We start from the raw sequence: 20,120 nt of genomic DNA on the forward strand, positions 1-20,120 counted from the left end.
TGCAATACTTCTGGGGTTGTTCTGCATTCCTGTTTGTTCTAGATTTTGTCATGTTTAGTCTTTTTGTGGAACAGCAAGATTTTTATCTAGCTCAAAGTTTTTTCAAAGTTTACAGTGTATCAAATGGATCCAAGAGGATTTTTCATCAATCTTGACTGCCGTGGGTGTTGACAAGAGGACCTGGTATGGTCCCTCCCACTTTGGCAAACTCCAATGTTTACGTTTTGTAGTCTTTATCCAGATTCAGTTTTCTGGGACTACTGTCGCTTCCAACAGTTGATTCAACTCTTTACCTGAAACAGAAAACTGCAAAAAGATGTTTTAGTATAATTTTTAAATCCGTATGCAGTGAATACCTGGTTGACTAACTGTACCATCCCCCCTGTTGAGACATGGCATTGCCCATGGCTCAACAAAGCTGCATATTTAAATAAATTAGATGGCAATATTGGTTTTCCCTCTTTGGAGATGTACAGTCCTTCCTTGAGGAGTGCTTCTCGCCTTTCCCACTTTTGTTTCTCAGCTCGTGTAGTAAGTGTCTGATATTTGAAATATCTCTTCTTGAGCATTCTTGTATTCAACCAGCCTTTTCTTCATTTTGACTTCTGATTTTTGCAGTTTTTTTTACCTCATCTGAATATCTGTTTAAAGCATCTTCCATTTTTTCCAACCTTTTGTATTTTGAGTTGATATATTCCATCAGCGTTTCAATTATTTTAACAAGGTCTGTGCGTTGTTGTTTTATCCTTTCATCTAGGTTACTGGATGTCATGCCTGGTGCTTGCACTGCATTTTACTGAACAGCTGCAGTACTTTTTCCAGTCAGTGTATTTTCCTCACATTTTGTAGCGGATTTTTTTTTCAGGTCCTCTTTATTTTTTCCATCTGGTATCCAGGCAGTGCACTTACTAGTCAGTTACTGAAATTTACCCAGAAACTTTAAAGTCCACTGGCCTTCTCTACTGAGTCTCTGTTTTCACACTGGAAGAGCTAGAATTAAGGGTCTATATCACCTTATCAAACAATGAAAAGAGTGAATGCTCTTTCATCGATCTGAAAAGGTCAAAACCCCTAAAGAGCGAAGACACGGACCATCAATTTTTTTTCCCAGGGAAAAAAATCAGTGGTCCGTCTTTGGGACTTTGCCATTTCCTCCACTATTGTGTGATCTTGGAGTTGGTATACTTAAGTAGGGGGGGTTTAGGGATACAGGCCCCACATTGGGTGTGTGGGGGGTGAAGCCCCCCATTTCATTTTATGTTTGAACTTTTTTTTTTTTTTTTTGTGGAGCATTTTTTTTCCCTGGAAAAAAAATCGTTGTTCCATGTCTTTGCTCTTTAGGGGTTATGACCATTTTGGATCGAAGAAAGAGGGTTTGCTCTTTTCATCATTCGATAAGGTAATATAGACGCGAATTAAGCTGTTACTCAATGTGCAGCTATTTTGGAAATCCATCCATGTGCTCTCCTTTGTTAGCAAAACTGGGAAAGAAGAAAACCAGGTTAATGGCTTGATTGATATTTGTTTTGGACACTTCCTTGGGGGAAAAAAGGATTGATTTGTAGCGTAACTCTGTCTTTGTGGAAAATAAGATAAGGAGATTTGAAAGAGAGAGCTTAGAGTTCAGAAACTCATCTTGCAGACATAATGGCTACCAAGAAAAGTTGTTTTTCGTGACAAAAAATTTAAATCAGACTTAGCTGATAGTTTAAAGGGTTTCTGGTTTAATCCCTACAGAGCAACTGTCAAATCCCAGGGGGGTGACCGGTGCTTCACTGGAAGTCTAAGCAAGAAGGTACCTTCTAGAAAGGCCTTTACACCTCTGAAGAAGCTAATGAAGAAATATTTTATAGCTGCCAATTGCAATTTGTTAGGGAAAAAAACAGCACTTTCCTGAAAAATAGATGTTAAAAATTTTAGAACCACAGATACACGAGCAGCGGAAAGGGTCCCATTCCCTCTTAAGACCCTAATAGAGAATATCTTCCATTAACTTTCATAGATCTTCCTCATATAGGCCTTCTGGGAAGACAGAAGTATTTGTTGGACTGGGGAGGAAAGTCTGGGCTGTCTAGCTATCAGTGGAATTGGAGAAACCATGTGGGCAATTTACAGCCTGGAATACTGGGAAGATCCATCCCAGAAAGATGCAAGAGAAGGTCTGGACTGGGGTCCAGTATCCATGGTGAATAATGGAGATGAGACCAAATGAAGGGGAAACCACATTTGGCAAGGCCAAAAGGAAGCAATAAGGATAACGGTGTTCTTCAACTGAAGTGCTTTCTGTAAGAATTTCAAAATTAGAAGTAATGGCTGGATAAGCAGAAAAGAAACTGGAGGGCAAAACATGTGTTAGAGCATCTCTTGGTGATGCCACCTGAGGTTGGGGGGTTAGGGTAAAGAAACTGCTGCTTTTGTTGTTGTGGGGAGAAGCAAAGAGGTTGCAGCAAGGTTGGCACCAATGACAGAAAATCCTCTCTGCCACTGACTGATTGAGAGACCACTCATGAAGCATGAGAAGATCTGCTGAGTCTGCCTGTTAAAATGTTGGACTTCCCCGGTATGTGTGTTGCCAAAAGAAAGCGGTTGGATGAGATTGCCCATTGTCACACTTTCTTGCAAACCCAAATGAAGGTGACTGGAAAAAACAGAGGGTGGCACAGAACTGACCACTGAACAGCTAGTATCCGTTGTTGAATGTGGATATAAAACTGGGCCATAGGAACTAAGGTTATGGCCTCTTTCACTGATCCTAGGGCCTGAAGAACAAGTCTGACCAAGGAGAAGGGTGTGCAATAATTTATTCCACCTCAAACCTGGTTATCATTATATGATGTGGTGGAAGAGAGGCTATCTGACTTAACGTGTGTGCATCTGGGCACCTGTGAACTCCAAGCTCTGAACAGGTAGAAGGTGAGATTTGTGGGTTTTGACAGAGATGCCTAGTGATTGGTATAACTGGAGCAAGTAGTCCCTGGACTCCTCTAGGAAATGCTTGGTTAGGGTGGTGAAGAGCCAGTTGTCTAGATACAGAAATGCTCACATTACCAGCAGTCTCAAGTGAGCTGTTACCACTGCCATACATTTGATAAATACCCTGGGGGCTGTGGTGAGATCAAAGGGCATATATATGAACTGGTAGTGACTGGCCCCAGCTGAAAGTGTAGAAATCTTAGGGATCATCTTTTCATCTTGATAGCATGCATCCTGAAGACTGATGGAGCACATCCAATTGTCCTTGCAAAGAAATGGCAGAATGGACTGAACCCTGACTATTCAGAACTTTGACTTCTTTACAAATTGATTCAGCTTGCTTAGATCCACAATGTAGTCTCAAGTCCCACTTTTCTTTGGTACTAAAAAGGACTTTGAGTATGTTCTAAATCCTTTCTGGTCTGGCGGGACCTCCAGGATGACTCTTTTGTCTAACAACTTTTGAATTTCCTGGGATGCAGCCTCTCTTTGACTGGGTGGGATGACTGGAAGCCCTTTTTTTTGGTTGGGAGAATCTGGGAAAATGGTATGAAATAGCCTCCAGATATAATTTTTAGCACCCAGGAATCTTTTCTTATTGATGCCCATCTGGATGCAAACACAAGCACCCCATGACTGCTTCTAGATGTGGACAATTGGGCAACTTTTCAAGAGTGCTGAAAGGATTTATCTGAAAAGGAGTCTCAGAAACCCATATAGGATGGGAGACATAGCTGGAATAACCCCAGTCTAAATCTGAGTTTTGAGGAACTTCCTCATCCTCCTATCCACCTCAGCTTCTGAAAAGCTGCTGGAGGACCTAATGGAAGACATAGTGTACTAGGACTGAGACTCTGTCCTTGGAGTCTCCTGAAAAAAGGGGAATGGAGCTGAGGAGAAACAGGTTCTTTGGTGAACCCTGGATATTGGGTTCTTGGAGACTAGGAATGAACAGTAGTTGGATTTGAGGGCATGGGATCAGAGTGCTTCATTTTCGATCCAAAGAGGTCAGACCTAATACTTGCTGAATCTTTTGCAGAGGCTCCAAAGAAGAATCAGCCTTCAGAGAGCTGGTGGGGACTGCTTGCATGAGTTGTTCACCTCAAAAGAGACTCTGGTTGAGTTAGCAGGGGGTTGAGCTCCTGAAGTAGAAGAGGAAGGTGGCAGCAAACATTTCAGCACCAGAAAGCTCAGCTTTCAGCTCTATAAATAACTCCAACTGAATTACAGTTAGAGTGACAGCTTGATTTTTTACTAATATTGTTAATTATCACTTTATCTTTCTTCAATATATATTTTCATTGTGGGCAAAAGCCACATTTAAACATGCCACTTTTTTATTTATTGTATAGAAAAAAATCACCATCTGATCTATAAAAATACTGCTTGAAAGATTTAGCCTTCTTCTAAACTATATTTGGAGTTTCACCAATTATATCAACTATACTCTCAAAACACGAGAATATACTCCAATTTTTCCCAAGTATCTGCATAATACTTTCATGGACGTCATTATATTCAGTAATAAATGCATTAGAAAAATCACCTTTAGAATTTGCAGTGCCAGGAATACATATACTAAGACTATTCTTTTTCAACAAAGGTTGGTAAAAAACACTCCTTCTTTTTTCTTACCACCTCATCAAAAATGGCCATAATCACCTGTATTGGATATTCTCTAGTAGAAAATATGGAATGCAGTTTCTGCTCTTCTAGTAAGAATACGTCATCCTCTGACACCATACAGGCTAATCTAAGATTGTCTCTTAACTATGACTTTCTTATGATGTTCTAGATGACAACTTGAATAATGAAGCAAGCTATTTGAATAAGTTGGTGTCTATAAATATTGCTCACTAATCTTTGATTTTCTCTATCTTTACTAATAAGCACATCTAGATAAGGTATATGAGAAGTGTTATAAGAAAAAATATAAGAAAAAATAAGCTTGAAAAATGGGGTGGTCATATTCAAATAAAATACAAATACTTCTTAAACTGCTTTCAAACAAGTCAGACCAAAAAGTACACAATGAGGAACCTTGTTTGCAGACAGAAACGCCTCCGAGTCAAAAAGCTTCGCCTTTTATTTTGAACAAACCAAAGACAGACTACTGCAGCTTCTTCAGAGAAACAAGTTAGACAAAAAACACTCACTTTAAAAATACTACATCAGGAAATGACATATTCCTGTTTCCTGTTACCGAACAGTTGTATTTAAAAACACATACAAAGTGCTAAAAAGTTAAAGGCATCCCACATTTAGAATCATTTTTAAAAGTAGCACACAACAATAAGAAATGGATTCAATTATATGAAAAAAGATCTCAGCGACTTAACAATAATATAGATGACAAAAAACAGATGTCATTACTATTTACAATAAACTACTGTACAAAATATGTAAGTAGATCTATCGAAAAGTATACTCTGATACTCACTTAAAACATTAAAAACAAATTTGCCTTGTATGAGGTGTGTATAAGGGATAAATACTGCTCATATTTGCTCAGGCTTAGTTTATTAAACATTCTGTTTGTGCTGTAACCATGCAGGACTAAGGAAAAAAGAAGAAGGGGGGGGAGGGGAAAGAAAAGGAAAGGGAAAAATATCCTTTGCCCTGCGGAAAACACGTCAAAGATTCAGCACGTGAGAATCCATTGTGTCTTCCTACTAAGACCACTAAGACTAGGTTATAAACCTGACTGTTAGGTTAAGCAAGCCCTGAATAGTAGACGGTCAAGTCAACTAGCTAGACCCAATGTGTTAGTGCAAGGTGTTGAAAACAAACAAGACTGCCAAGTCATCCAATATGTGTTGCCTGATATACGGGTCAGACCTAAAGTCAGAGAAAACTATATAGTAACAGTAGGTTTTACCTAAAATAACTTTTTAATTTAAGAACTGGGGCAATGTTGCAGTTAGTGTTAAGGCCAGGGAGACAGAAAGCGTCCAAGCGCAACTGCCAATCCAGCTCACAATTTTCTAGTATTAAAGATACCGGCCCCTCTGATTTTTAAGGGTACATGGTCTATAGCCATAAAGCTAAAACTATGTCCTGGGAACAATGCAATATGTTTGCGTTGTCATCTTTACATGTCCTAATTGCATACAAGTGCTCATACATCCTATCTCGCAGTCTCCTGTCGGTTTTTCCGATGTAGAACCCAGAGCAGCAGTTGCACATAGCAATGTATATAACTGATTTGCTCTCACAATTAAGTGCATGCTTGATGACAAACTTCCTGTCCCTAACAAGGAATGTCTCCCCTGTTCGGACATTGTTACAGAAGTTACAGAATCCACATCTGGACATTCCTTTCCTTTTATAAAAACTATGCTGTTGGATATCCCTTTGTAATAGTTCCTTCAAATTTTTAGATCGTTTAAAAATAAAACTGGGTTCGTCTCCCAATTTTCCTGCTAGTGATGGGTTTGAGGATATCAACCTCCAATTCTTACGGATGATGTCCAGAATTGCTTCTGAATTAGTACTAAAAATAGTGAGCTCAAAGATAAATCTGTGTTTGATTCTCTGCGGTCAACATTGCTACCTATTAGACCACTTATAGGCACCTCATCTGTGAAACTACTAACTACACTGGAGGAGACCTTTTGTTTAGTCAATAAAGGGGTGTAGAAGCCTCTAGTTCTTTTAAGAGTAACTTCCTCAATAAGTTCACAAACCATTTTCTCAGGATAGCCACGGTTAGTGAACATTTCCTTCAGAAATGAACATTCCTTAACAAAATCCACCATTCTTCCTGCCCTCACCAGCTGTCCCTTCACTATAGATCTTTTCTGTTTGTGAGGGTGAAAGCTGGTGAAGTGCAGGAAAGAATTGCAGTATGTAACTTTCTAAAGACGGTGGACCTGAAGCACTGATGACAAATATCCTTCGTAAGTTTGACATCTAAATAATCCAGCTCGGTGGTAGAAAATTTAAAAGTGAACTTCAGGAACTCAGTGGAATTACTGATATTATCCACTAAGTTTTTCGCTTCCAATTCTGACCACCTGAACAGGAGGAACATGTCGTCAAGGTAGCGGGTGTAGAAGGTAACAGGGGCCATAATACCAGGGAGATCAGCCAAGATGTTTGCTTCCCAGTACCCCATTACATAGTTTGCCACACCTGCTCCACATGGGGAGCCCATCGCCACCCCGTTTCTGTAAATAGAAGTCACCGTCAAATAGGAAGTAGTTACTGGTTAGTACTATTTCAAGTAATTCCATAACCAGTTCGACCTCCAATCTGGGCCCCAAAATTTTGTAACATTGACCCTGTCCATTCAACGCCTCTAAGTGCGGTATGCACGTATAGAGGTCAATGACATCAATAGTTAACAAGTTGTCATCTTCATTGAATGGCAGTTTGTTTATGTTGTCCAAAAATGTCCATGAGTCCTTACACACACTTGGGATGTACTTAACGTATTTGTCCAAGATGTGTGTGATTAGTTTGGAACATGGGTAAGTAATAGAGGATCTACTGTCAATTAAAGCTCTCATAGGGGGGTCAGTAACACTTTTATGGATTTTAGGGATCCCAAACATAACGGGATCTTAGAAGACATGTTGTCAATATAATTATATGTCTTGATATCAATTTTCCCGTTAAGAAAAGGTCCTAAAATATCCCTGATCCTTTGTGTGGTACCGTTGACTTCATTTCTTGAAGCTTTTGTGTAGGCATCACTATCAAGGAGGGAAGTCATTTTCTCATTATAGGTGACATCATGAAAAATCACCAAGCCTCCTCCCTTGTCCGGTTTTAACACCCGTATAGGTAACTGACTAAGTTCATCCAGTAATAAGCGTTGTTCTTTAGAAATATTGGGAGTTGTAGGCCTATTGTATTCATTATATTTGTTACCCAAAAATCTAAAATCAAATTCACACATGTTCTCAAACAATTCCAACGTAGAATGTAATGGAGGATTAAAACACTGGACAGTTTTGGAAATCCTACATTGGGGATTACTTCACCATGATTCACAGCCTCTGTTTCATGATTGAACAGTAACTTAAGATTCATTTTTCTTACAAAACACTTTAGTTCAATAATTTCTTTAGCAACATTCCCATAGGAAGTTGGAACAAAAGTGTTACCAAAAGCTAACAATTCTATCAATTGTTGGTCCAAAATAATGTCAGAAAAATTGTAAATGGTAAAGTCGCCATTCGTGTTAGTGAGAATGACAGGGGGCCCACCATAAGAAGGTGAGCTAGAGGCATCAGCGTCGACTATACTAGAACTATCTGCCACCAAGAAGTTAGGTATGGGGTCAAGCAAGGGCAAGTTTGTTACTTCGTTCTGTTCCTGTAAGACTTCTTGCAAAATTTTTGTTGTTACTATTCCCTGCATTGTAAGTGTTGTGCCCCTGTTGTCATTGTAACCTTTGTCACTTCTCTCGTGGCTTCCCTTATCTTTAGCAAAGCCCTTAATTCTGTTACTCCTTCTAGGTGTTGGGGTGGCATGAACATTCCCAGAGTCTTCTTCATCAAGGTCTTCTACCCCGTCCTCATCCTCACCTAGTGTTTGGACCGGATATTCATTATTACTACTTATACGAACATGTCTGGTCCCTTTAAGGTTAGGGTAAGCAGCATTTTTACCATAAGCCTCTCTGTCCCTACTCAGTTTTTTACTCTTGTTTCCCTTTAGTTTAAGTAGCAGAGTATCAATACTGGACAAAATCCGTCCGTGTCGAACTGGTATCTATTAAAATCTAAATGTTGCTTAATTTCATTGTCTAAATCATTAATTTCTTTTAATACAACATCAACATTTGCACCATAGTGCTTAATAATAACATTCATTAACTCAGCACCATGTTTTTGAAAAAGAGCCTCCAGGTCAATCAAGAAGTCATGGTCTGAAATTAAACCAGAAGGCGTAAAATTATTCCTTTGGTACAATATTTTCATTAATGCATTGCTTGAAGTAAGCAGACTCAAGCTGCAGTTTTTTTAATTTTAATAATTTAGAGTCAAAAATCTTAAGCTTTTCTGATAAGCATAAGCCATCATTATTTGCAACAGTACCTGTATTTATTCCTTGCTCGGTGAAAAGCAAGTTAGTAGTGTCAAAAGCCAGCCACCGAGGTCTGGAATTCTATTATTAGACCCTGTAGGTATATTGTCATTACTGGAACCAGCAACTGCTCCATTCCGAGCAGTTGTTTGGCCACTGCAGCGACCAGTCCGTCTTATTGCTTCCAGGCCACTCGGACTTAAACCGAAAGCTGTAATCCAGGTCCTTGGCTCATTCCTGTGCCAAGAACATCGGCAGGTGACATAGTCCGAGGGTTAGGCTGCTGGGATCCAATCTTCATTTGGGCCCTGGCTGTGCTCTATTGTCAAACCATTCCGGCTCGGACCATTTCTCAGTGCATGGAAGGAAGCTTGAATCGTATCCATCCTCGAGTTCATGTCATCCAGTCTAGCTGATAGACCTGCTATCAGTGAAGTTAAGTCAGTGTCCATAGCAGTGCTGCCAGTTGCCATTAACTCAACTGTTAGTCAACTGCTAACAACTACCGGTAAAACAAGGTAAAACACGAAGGCTGCAAAGCTGCAAACCAACAGGAATCCTCCTAAACCACAAAACTGCTTTCAAACAAGTCAGACCAAAAAGTACACAATGAGGAACCTTGTTTGCAGACTTTGAACAAACCCAGACTACTGCAGCTTCTTCAGAATGGACAATGGATTCTCACGTGCTGAATCAAGGATATTTTTCCCTTTCCTTTTCTTTCCCTCCCCCTTCTTCTTTTTCCTTAGTCCTGCATGGTTACAGCACAAACAGAATGTTTAATAAACTAAGCCTGAGCAAATATGAGCAGTATTTATCCCTTATACACACCTCATACAAGGCAAATTTGTTTTTAATGTTTTAAGTGAGTATCAGAGTATACTTTTCGATAGATCTACTTACATATTTTGTACAGTAGTTTATTGTAAATAGTAATGACATCTGTTTTTTGTCATCTATATTATTGTTAAGTCGCTGAGATCTTTTTCATATAATTGAATCCATTTCTTATTGTTGTGTGCTACTTTTAAAAATGATTCTAAATGTGGGATGCCTTTAACTTTTTAGCACTTTGTATGTGTTTTTAAATACAACTGTTCGGTAACAGGAAACAGGAATATGTCATTTCCTGATGTAGTATTTTTAAAGTGAGTGTTTTTGTCTAACTTGTTTCTCTGAAGAAGCTGCAGTAGTCTGTTTTGGTTTGTTCAAAATGTCTGCAAACAAGGTTCCTCATTGTGTACTTTTTGGTACAAATACTTCTTCTCAGAACCATTCCAAATGATGAATATATCCTCCAAAAACCAGACATAAATCAACCAAGGAGGCACTTGAAATGCATTAAATAAAAACTTCTTTTCCCATTGAAGAAGAATGATGTTAGCAAAAATGCGGGCACAGGATGCCCACCTTAGCAACCCCTTGTTTCTGAACATAATAGTTCCTATCTGAAAAAGACAGTTATTCTGTAAAGTAATGTCCATTAAGTTGGCTATAACATTAATATCATTATTATTAAAACTTGTATGATCCACTAAAAATTCTAGACCAACATCATGAGGTATTACATTAAATAAATTAACATTGATGGTCAAAAATAGCATGCTGTCAGAATAATTCACTTCTCTAAGTTTCATTAAAAAATCCTACGCGTCTTGACATAAATGGCTAAATATACAAACTATTTTTAAGTTTTATATCTACATATTTAGCCAAAATTGATTTAGCAGCATCAACAATAGATCTCATGGGAGGTCTTTTATATTCTTATGTAGCTTCGGAATGCCAAAAATCTTTGGAATGGTAATGTATTTTACAGTTAAAAAAATAATATAACTCAGGGATAATTTGGCCTTGTATAACCCTATCCTTTAAAAGTTAGTCAATAATTTTGTAAATTCTGTTCACATTTAAAGACACTTGTCTCATAAAAATCACAGTCGCTAACATGTTCAACCATTTGAGTTAAATAGTCTGAGTAATACATAAAAACAACCCTCCCCCTTGTCGGGCTTCATAATTCTAATACTTCTATCCTTTCCTTTCTTAATTTCTGTACCAAAAGAACTTCAGCCCATGTTAAATTGGAATACTTAAAGGATTTTTAAAGTAATAAACTTCTAAATTCCACCTCACACAACTTTTGAAATACAAGTAAATGAATTATTAATGGGGGGTTGAATCAGATGAAAATAGAAAAAAACTGGATCTGCAGATAAAACATTCCATATACTTTCACAACTTGTCAGAACAAACTTTAACATATGAGACTGACAATTCAAAATTCTGAAAATAAAAGTTGCAGAAATATACACTTTTCCCCACACCTATCAGTAATTTTCCCATCATTATAAAAAAAGAGTAGGATTGGAATTAACCAATTGCTTAATCAATGGGATCAATTAAAGCTTTAGTTGCTGGGTCAAGTTTGGGTATAGTATATAAAATTTTAACTGGCTGACTACTAGGAAAAATGCAGGTACACACATCCTCTAAAGTAGGTAGAACAGAAGGAGTGGCTGTGGGTTCTGGAAAATCCTTCTGTAGCAACTCAGTATTTTCTTAGGGACTTGGAAACCTCAGTTTTCTCCCACTGAAAACAATGGCACAGTCTAGCAAGTGTCAGAGAAAAAGAGTCTCCCCCCACCCAACAGGGAGAATCAGTCTCTACATCTTCCTATTCAGATTTAGAATCTTGAATCTGTTCTTCTTTTACTAAAAAAGATCAATAGCCTGAATTAAATCCTGAGCCAGACCCAGTAAACCAGTTTTATCCAAAAAGATTTGAGAATGAGTAGATACATGCTTGGTTTTCTGTTTCTTTTTGATGGGAAAATGGAGGCAACTGTGTTACTAATAGCAGAGGCTGCTTCTCCAGGGATGGGCACAGCATTCTGACACAACAGAAAAATCTTCTCTGTTCCCTGCCCCAGGACTGACAAGAATAGCTTTCCCTTGCTCATTGTCGGTAGTCCAATAGCCACAGAGGGTGTGAGTAACCACCACTCCATAGTGGCCATAGGTGCTACTTCAGAGGGATCAAAGAAAAATTTGAAAGGTCTGAAAAAGAACAAATAGTAATATCAAAGTTATCCACTTGCAGCTGAAGCAAAAAGCTAGCTTGCTGTGGTGGCAAATACTGTTTGCTTAACTTTTTTCTTTTTGTGGCTGGAAGAAGGACTGCCCATGGGTCTGGTAGTCTGTTCTATGGTCAAGCCAAAAATGGGGCATCTTTCCCAGCAAAGACGATCAGTAAATGTCACTAAAGCTACCAGCCCACAAAAGTCAAACTTTTTGATAGAAAAAAAAAACATAGCAACAAGCACTTTAAAACCCTATCACAGCCTCACAAAGGAAAATAAACATATTTTCTCCAGAGAAAATATGTTTTCAGTTAGTTTACACTGCTTTTAATCTGACAGAAAAATTGCTTGCTTCATTTAAAAGTATGTCACAGTCTTGAGACAGTTTATTAAAACAACACTTCTAGCTTTAATATAACCTTCCTGAAGAATAAAGTAATGCAACATCAATAAAATTAAGAAAATGGAAGCTTTTTTTCTCAAAGGGAATTTATCTGCCCAGCAAATGGAAGTACATGATGGTCGGACCTGTAAAACCTCAGATAAGTGTACTGCTTCGGGAGCAAAACGGCTCTGAAGGGCTTTGAACTCATACTTGTCTTTTAGTCAGTTCAACTCGAGCTGTTTGACAATTTGAGCATGTGGAAAGTGCCCTGAAGCTTTGAAAGCTGTCTGACTGTTATATCCTTGGAAGGATATAACCTATACAACTAAGGCTACTGCAGCAGTGATCAATATGATGAACATGTATCACTCCCAGCTGGCACACAGAGTATGCCCTGCTGCCTCCCCTGTTTATGTACCACATTAGTCCTAGAGATGATGCAGAGACATCATGGCATGAATGACAGCCAACATTTCTTTGATATTGATGTTCTTCTATCCTCCTAAACTGTCTCACAATAATTGCACTTTTACTCTACTGAAAATGCTCATTGTTAGGAAAATGTATAACTGCAATGCAATATGTAGGCTTAGTGTATTGAAATATATAACTGCAATATGCAGGTTTAGTGCATTAAGGGTTAAAAGGAGTTAATACATTTATTCTGCTTATTCTGTGTGAAAATATGCAGCTGCTAGAAGCTCTGAAAAAAGAACAATGGATGTCTGTAAATCCACCATGGTCAGCAGAATGTGTATTGAGGCCAGGACTGTACCTTGAATGTATCATATCAGAACTAGAGAAAGAATTGTGAGAAACTAAGGAAAGCTGAAACAAGCCCAAGGCCAGGTTGTTTTCCTCAAATAAGTTTTTGCAAGACAGCAATTACCTGACCATGTCAGCAGAAAATCTAATAATAGCATCTTTCTGTGAACTTGCAGAAAACTGTATAAAAACTGTAGGCTGAAATATGGAAAATCAGACAAACCTTGTATCTACATGCTTTGTCTCCTTGCTGCAAGTAATAAAGGGTGCCTTGCTTGAACCTAACGTGCATTGATCTTTGTGTTTTCTTTTACAGATTGGCCCTTCGGACCAGAAACCCTCTCTTCACCTCGGATCAGACGGCCAGGTGGTTGAAACCGTACGGGGAAGAAACCAAATCGGTTCTTCTTATATGTAAAGTCCTCCGACTGAATTGTCATCAAAAGAGGCCAGCCACTTTCTGATCTGTGACTGAAGGATGGGTTTTCTGCAAATTGGCGATCAATCACGTGGGCTCAGGTAAGGTGAATCTACTTTTTTTTCTGTTTCAGGATCAGGGACTAGATGTGTATTGTTTTTTTGTCAGATTGTATTTTTCTTACAGTCAGGGATAGAAAAGGTACTGTCTTGTCATAGATCAGGAAAAACAGAATAAGAAGACTTTAGGCAGTCATTCTGAAGAGACTATAACAAAATCCGTGATACACATTAAAACTAGAGAATCAAGGTGAAGTTACGTAACAATCAAAGATAAAGGAAAATGGGTAATAACTGTACAAAAACACCCCGAGACCCACCATTAACGGAAGATGCAAAATATATGCAGTCACAGCGCACAGAAAACATTCAATACTTTTCAAAATGGGTTATTAAATACGAATTTGATGGAAAATTAGAAAAATCCTCACTCATCAAACTTATTAAACAACTTAAAACTGATTCTAAAGGTCAGATAAAAAAGCAACGACAGTTAGGAATTCCCCAGGCAGACAGATGGCTGGAGGAAGTAAACCGTAGGGACCAAAAGAACAAGGATTCAAAGACAATGTTTTTAGATAGGGAGGATAACAACCTAGTAATAGCATCAGCACCTCCGCCTCCCCCTCCCTTACCAGAATATGGAGTGAGTAGACAAGTTGATCCACCCCCACTATATCCTGTGGTCACTGAGGATAGGGACGCTATAAAACTGAAACTAGCTAAAATAAGGGATCCCATTGAAACTAGGTCCCGAACAAAAGCAGGTAATCGAGAGTCATGGCAGAAATCTAAAGACACACAACCTGTGGGAGAAGAAGAAGAGGAAATATGTCCACTCATAGAAGTACCGAACCCTCAGGCAGGGCAGGATAATCAGGATCCAACCATCTTAGAATATAGACCCTGGACTCCAGAAGATATCCGGAAAGCTACAGAAGGGATTCCCCATCTGAAAATTAATTTTAGAAAGTTTTCAGATGATTTACAAGGAATGACGCTAAGTTATCATTTAAACGAGGAAGAAATAAAAAGGGTAGTTTGACAAATTGTAGGGCCAGATTGGTACATGATTTGTGGCAATTGGAATCCTCGTGATGCTGAACAAAAAACCCTTCCTCATAGCAGTGCAGATTTAGATGCTGGAAAATGGAAACCTAGGGCAGACTGGACATGCATTAATCAATGCATCCAACAGGAGGGTGAGACAGTTGACCGATATTTCGCTATGCTGCTGGAATGTTTTAACAACCACTGTGGGATGCAGGTCCCCGAAGACCAAAAACAAGATTCCCCATATGAACAGCAGTTGAAAAATGCATTTTTAAAAGGTAGCAGTGCACCTATAAGCAGTTTTATTACAAAACATATGGTTGATCATCGAACTAGCAGGCTACAACCACTACTTGAATATGCTAGGCATGCTGAAAGGCATTTCAATAGCAAAAAGAAAAAGAAGGCTCAAGTATTTTCTGTAGAGGACGGAGCAGAAGTTTATGCAGTACACCCCAGAAAGAAGGGCAGGAAAAATGCACAGGGAGGTAGGCAGTCTGATCAACGATCAGAAGACTTTGAAGGATGTAAACAAAGGGGTGAATGTTTCAAATGTGGTAAAAAGGGACATTTGGCAAGGGATTGCAGGAAAAATAAGAAAGCAACAACGGAAGACAAGGAAGGTGAAGATTGACTATATGATAGTCAGGAATCATTAGAAGGGGCTAGTGCAGAAAGGACAAATGAGAATGTGAAAAGGGAAATAGAGGAAGTACAGGGGAATTGATGACGGTGAAGTAGAAGATGAAGTACTAGACTTGGCTTTATTGAGCTTGGAGCTCTACTTAGTAGATACTAAACCAGAAGTTATACTTTCAGTGGAAGGCAGGGAAGTCAAATTTTTGTGCGACTCAGGGGCATCATGAACCCTGATACACCCCTCCAAATTGCCATAAAACTCAGAATCATCTGACTACATATTAGTTAAAGCAGCTAATGGGCAGCTATATCAGGAGCCCCTCTCCCGCAATATTACAATAACTGATCCTGTTTCGGGATTGACACAGAAAAGTAAGATTGTAGTTTCTGCAAAGTGCTCAGTGAATCTCTTGGGCAGGGATCTCATGCAGTTATTTGGCATAGCAGTAGTCCCAACCATGCAGGGAATGGAAGCACAGTGGCAAACTGACACCTTTACGATGCAATCGGGGGTTGAAATATTTTATTGGTATAGTCAGGACTTGGTCACAACTGGTCCAGGGACTGTGACCAAGGAGCTGATGAACGTAGCCATCAGTAAGTTTCCCTCCCTCGACATTGATAAACAACACCTGTTACATTGTACCCTATATTTTTGTAATACACCAGGACCCAATAAGGAATATAAAGAAAGATTATTTAAGAATCATGCAAATAGATTGGCACTGCGTAACCTGTACTGGGACACAGAAGGGAATAGTGCAGTCAGCTGTTCGCTGCCCCAGGAATTTTTAACACTTTATAAATCTAATCAATTACCACATGTTAGCTTGACCAAGAATAAAAATATACAGTGGGCAGACCTAGGGGAGAAAGCCACAAGATGGGAGAAACAAACAGAACTGGAAGTGTCAGGACAGGGAATACAAGTACAGAAATTGAATTGGGTGACACAGACCAACCCAGCTGTGCACCTGCATTCTCTCGAAGACAGCTGATGGATGCTCCTACTGAAGGAGGAAGAAAACGCCTTGCGAGATATACCAGAGACTCTCTGGTCAACAGGGAAATCAGATGTAGGACTTATCCGTACGGCAGGGCCAGTTAATATCACACCGAAATCAGCATTTAGACCACAGAAAAGACAATATCCCTTAAGGAAAGATGCAGAGGCAGGGATAAAACCTATTATAGCAGCATTACTTAAGAGAGGGGTGCTAGTGGAATCTCCCGATTCTCCGTGTAATATACCTCTATTTCCAGTTAAAAAAGTCAGTGGAGAATGGCGTATGGTCCAGGATTTGCAAGCTGTGAATGACGCAGTAGTACCAAGGGTGCCTATAGTGCTAGATCCACACACTCTGTTAAATAACTTCTTCTGTCGAAGCTGGATTCCAAACTATGCCTTGGAAACTGCACCCCTAACTGATCTTATATATAAGAAGCCTATGGCAGTGCAGGAGTTGTTACAATGGACATCAGAGGCAGAATCTGCCTTTTGTAAACTGAAACAATTAATAGCATCCTCTCTAGTTCTGGGATTACCAAATTATCATAAACGATTTTTCCAGACTGTAGATTGCAAGCAGGGTTATATGACATCAGTACTAACACAACAACATGGGGATAAGCAAAGCCCCATTGCTTACTATTCATCACAATTAGACCCAGTGGCACGGTCCTTACCCCACTGTGTGCAGGCAGTAGTTTCAGCAGCGATGGCAGTGCAAGCTTCGGCCTCGGTAGTCTTGTTCCACCCCCTCACTCTGAGGGTACCCCACGCAGTCGTGATTATTTTGCTACAAGAAAATGTGGCATATCTTTCCCCTGCTAGGCATCTCTCCTGCATGACTATATTGTTGAGCCAACCTCATATGACAATTGAACGACGCACGACTTTGAACCATTCTACTCTGCTCCCGACCCCTGCAGACGGCACACCACATCGCTGTCTGCAGGTAATCGAGCAAAAGACTTTACCTAGAAAATATCTCACAGATGTCCCCTTGGAGGATGCCGAGGTGACATACTACATGGATGGCTCATGCAAAAGGGGTCCTGCAGGACATAACCTAGTAGGATATGCAGTAGTCTCTGATACTGAGGTTGTAGAAGCAAAATCCTTACCACACAATTTATCTGCACAGGCAGCAGAATTGATTGCCCTGACATGGGCATGTACCTTAGCAAGGGGTAAATGTGTAAACATTTTTACTGATAGCCAGTACGCTTTTTCCACTGTACATGTGTTTGCACAACAGTGGAAAAACCGGGGAATGATAGCATCTACTGGCAAAACTATAAATCATGCGCATTTTATTTTATATCTTTTAGAATCTATTCAGTTACCTCAGAAGGTGGCCATTTGCAAATGTGCAGCTCACACCAAGCAACAAGATAGGATTTCAAATGTAATGCAAGAGCTGATACAGCTGCAAAACAAGTAGCTACAGAAGTATTTCTTTTAAACGAGAAATTACAACCCTCTGAAATTCTGAATCTGGATATGTTAAAAACAATGCAGACACTCACTACGCAAGCTGAAAAACAGCAATGGATAAAATGAGGAGCAATCCTCGAAAAGGGGTTGTACATCTCTAAGGAAGGGAAACCAATACTACCCTCTAATTTGTTCCACTATGCGGCATTGTTGAGCCATGGGCAGTGCCATGTCTCAACAGGGGGGATGATACAGTTGGTAAACCAGGTGTTCACAACGTACGGATTTACAAACTATTCTAAATTATTTAAAACTATTCAGCTGATGCTATAGCCTACCCCATCTCCATCCTGATAAACAGAACCTTTACTGAGGCCACAATACCCAATATCTGGAAAATATCCTACGTAATACCACTACATAAAGGTGGTCCCTCTACTGAGACATCGAATTATAGACCCATAGCAATTCTATCCCCATTAGCTAAGATCATGGAAAGATGTGTTCATAAACAATTTCTTAATCACCTCTCTCTTAATAATCTTTTGACCAAATCTCAACACGGCTTTAGACCCTACCATAGTACGACCACTGCCCTCCTATCCTTTACTGACTCAATTAATAAAAATCGTAACAACAAAAATATCCTCTGCCCTATTTCTTGACCTGTCAAAAGCCTTTGACATGGTCAATCACCAACTACTGCTACAGACGCTAAAACCTTCCACTTCGATAATTCAGCCCTCAATTGGTTCCATGCCTATCTCTCCGGAAGGCAACAGGCAGTCCAATGGCAAAATAAGCTCTCTCAACCCTTACCCAATACCATAGGAGTTCCACAAGGCTCCATTCTAGGTCCCCTTCTCTTCTCCGTGTTTATAAATGAACTCCACTCAGTTATACCTCAAGCCACATGCATCCAATATGACTCCACCCTCATCTGCTCTAATGCAGCTCTCCCTGACCTACAGGTAATGACCCAACAGTGCTTTAGTACAATTGAAAAATGGCTATCAGAAAGGAATCTCATCTTAAATCCCAAAAAAACCAAGCTATTACTATTCTTTCCCACCTCAGCTCCTTCTCCAGTGCAATACCCCCCACTAGATAACAATAGCACCTTCTTCGTTCAATCTAATAATGGCACCATAATTAACCCTGATACTAACACTAAACTACTAGGGGTCATTATTGACAATAAACTTAAATTTAACTTACACATCAGTCAAACCATAAAGACTGTAAATAAGAAACTCGGATCGCTGTATAGAATTAAGAACTTCCTTACCCCCATTGCCAAACTTACCATACCATCTTCTCTCCACACTACTGTATGCTACCCCTGTTTTCTCTCTCCTCAACATAGGGGACATCAATAAACTTTCCGTGACTTACAACCACATTGCTAGATTCATTACAGGTGCCCCTTATAGAACGCATCACTGCCTTAACCTAAAGAAACTTGACTGGTTAGAACTTCCAAATATTCTCAAACTTAACCAACTCTCCGAAGCATATAAAATTATCAAAGAACCTGAAAAACTCCCTCACTAGACAACCTACTGACCCCCTACCTCAACCTAAGTAGTCTTCGCTCCTCTAACAGATTACTGGTCCAAACCATCAAAACCAACAATATGGGAGGGGATGCTCTCTATGCCAATTCTATAGGCAAGGTATGGAACTCCCTACCTAACAACCTAAGACTCTCCAATTCCCTTTCTCAATTCAAGAAAAATCTTACCCAATTCTTTAAGGAACATTGGGTATGCTCTCGCAGAAACCCAGGCTAGGTCCCTGTCAACTATAACTCATCCTACATTACTTGAACTATTTGGATATCTTCTCAATTTTTTACTCCAACTGACTATTAATCCTACTCAACTGTAATAAAGTTCGTAGTTTCTCTATCTACCCTCAGAGCTCTAGATAAACAATGAACTGGAATCTCGCAATAGTACTTTAAAGTCCCTTGAACTGTACTAGTTTTTACTAGTTTTTTCTCTCTTTAGAAATGTATTTTAACTGTCATTCTGCTATGTAGACAATACATTAACGAGTATATTTTTTCTGCAACATATGTAATGTATAAACTTATATGAAATTTTTTGCAATATTGGAGCTTTTCTCCCCGGGCCTCCGCTGAAAATGGACATGTATCCAGTCGGACCATCCCGGTCAACAAATGTAAAATAAAATAAATAAATAAATAAATAAATAAAAAATTTTGTTTAATGTGTCAGATTTGTAATAAACACCATGCAGAGGG

Source organism: Protopterus annectens, chromosome 13.part0 (assembly GCF_019279795.1).
Source record: "Protopterus annectens isolate FY-2018-M chromosome 13.part0, PAN1.0, whole genome shotgun sequence".
NCBI classification, from domain to species: Eukaryota; Metazoa; Chordata; order Ceratodontiformes; family Protopteridae; genus Protopterus; species Protopterus annectens.